Source organism: Poecilia formosa, unplaced genomic scaffold, assembly GCF_000485575.1.
Source record: "Poecilia formosa unplaced genomic scaffold, Poecilia_formosa-5.1.2 Scaffold805, whole genome shotgun sequence".
Taxonomy (NCBI): domain Eukaryota; kingdom Metazoa; phylum Chordata; class Actinopteri; order Cyprinodontiformes; family Poeciliidae; genus Poecilia; species Poecilia formosa.
The window spans coordinates 1-2,565 of NW_006800744.1; positions in this window are offsets into that span (position 1 = coordinate 1).

The following is a 2,565-nucleotide window of genomic DNA, read 5'->3' on the forward strand; positions in this document are numbered from 1 at the left end:
TGAAATGCAAAGATATGGTTACTTTTTCCTTCTCTATCATTGAAACAGTTCTTGTAGTCTCACACTGTTTGAGTCAGTTTTTTGAATATTAAACTTTAAAACACTAAATAGTAGGCCTGTTGCGATAGACGATAAATCAATTAATCCAGTGTTTCTCAACCTTTTTCGGGCCAGCGCCCCCCTAGCTTTTATCCAGGGCCCTCACCGCCCCCCCACCAAAGAATTTGTAGACTACTTTGCACTCACTGTTATTTTATTATTTATATTACTATCACTATTGTAAATGTTTTGATTTTTATGCTTGTTTCTGTATTTATCATCAAAAATAATTTCCCAGAGAACAAAAAAGCCATGGGAATAGAAATTATTTTCACAGGTGTTTACAAAAAATGCAATGAACATTCAAGTTAAAATCGGTAGGTCTAACAGCAGCAGGGCTTAAAGTAAAAAAAAATCCTGAGCCTGAAACTTATAGCTATGATGGAAATTAACTATAGCGTTGCTATTGCCACAGTTTAATAAACAGTGTCTTTGAATAGTGCAAACAATTGCTTCTAACAATACAATTAACAAGCTAAACACTCAAACTTAAATAAGACTTCAGTACATTTCAACTCAAAACAAAATGTAAAATGTCTGTGCCCTAAAGGTTCGCCTTACAGCCAAAAATCCCTCAACATTAAATAAGAGTCCTTTCAGTCAATGTTTTTGCAAGTAATTTAGAACATGCAACATTACCAATGAAATCAGTGTTTCTCAACTTTTTTTCGGGCCAGCAGCCCCCTAGCCTTTATCCAGGTCCCTCCAACAAAGAATTTGTAGACTACTTTGCACTGACTATTATTTTATTATTAATATTACTATCACTATTGTAGATGTTTTGATTTTTATGCTTGTTTCTGTATTTATCATCAAAAATAATTTCCCAGAGAACAAAAAAGCCATGGGAATAGAAATTATTTTCACAGGTGTCTATGAAATTTTTTTTAATGAACAATCAACTTAAAATTTGTAGGCCAACAGCAGCCAATCAGAGTGCAAACAATATTCTTGTTCTTTCTCATTTTCTAGTTGTTAAATATTCCACAAAATGACCATATAAAAGATGTACAACATGCCAGTTTAAACTTTGATCTATTTGCAAACTGACTGAGCTCTGCAGCATTAAAACATAGATAGAACTGTGACTACATTAATCATAGCTCTTCTTCTCTTCAGTGTTTCTGTCGGTTTCTGGTGGTGCAGCTCTGTGCTGCCTTCAGGAGACTGGGACATCAGAGTATCATCCATAAAATTTCACCCACATAGCATTTACTGTGCAAACCAGAGCTTTCAGTGGAAAAACAAAAGTTCCTTTTAATGCCATACAAATATGAGACAGAAACATGGATTATATCTTTATATATCTGTCTGTTGATTTATAGATTAATAGTTTTACTGGACAGAAATTACAAAGAACAAATCTGGTTCTTAATCAAATCCTATTGAGTCAAATTGAAAGTGTCATGGAGTCATCAGCCTCATGACATTAACACTGACATGAAAAATAATATTGAAGAAATAAATATATCAAATCTTATTAAAAACATAAATAAGTGATAAGTTATTTACTGTTATGGTCTGTAAGATATATTTATTCTCAGTATCAGATATGGTGTCAACAAACCCATGGCACTTCAACAATATTATTTTTCCTTTTATCTGGACATATTGTCTGTTTATTCTTGCCTCTGTATTAATTATTGCTCGAAAGGTATTGCCATACCAGTTTATTCCTCTGTATTTACTTTAGTTTTTTCTTAGTTTATTCTTGCACTTTGTTGTTCATTCATTTCCATTTTCATCTGATTAGTACTATCCTCGCTTGGTTTATTGCTATGTCCACTTTAGTTTCTTTCCTGTTGCTAGATTTATTTTAACATTTATTGACGCTCACCATCAGTAATCTTCACTCATCACCTGCTGCGCCGCCTAATCGTCATGTGTTTCACATCATGTGTTGATTTTTTCCACTGTTCAGCGTTGGATTCTGTTTTTATGCCATAATTCATATCTACTTCGTCGCTCCGTTTTATGTCCCACTTCTCCTGTTTGAGTTTTGCGCAATGTGCGCGTCTTTTTTTTCTTAAGCCCCTAAGGTGCAGGGCGGTCGGGAAGCGTATCGATAGGGAAAAGGCAGACTGACGTAAACCTCTTAAAACAACGGAAACAATTTCTGCATTCTGATTATTGAAGTTTAAAAGTGCTGTGGTACCGTTGTTCTATCACCCCAGTTTCAAACAGGTGTTATGCCCAGAAACGCATGCCTGCCCAAAATTGCATCCCCTCTCGGGGGAGCGCGCATCGCTCTGTTCTCTCGCATATTGACGAGAAAACGGACTGAAATATGACCGAAGAGGAAATTTTAAAGATATTTGTAACATTATCACGTTTCTTAACCATGTAATCCCTAAAATGGTGGGTTTTATTTCGCAAATTACTTGAAATAAATACGGTTTTTACACCTTTATTGACACATATGAGTCGAACTTTTTTTCAGCCCGTGTCTGTTGAAAACGTTCTCCG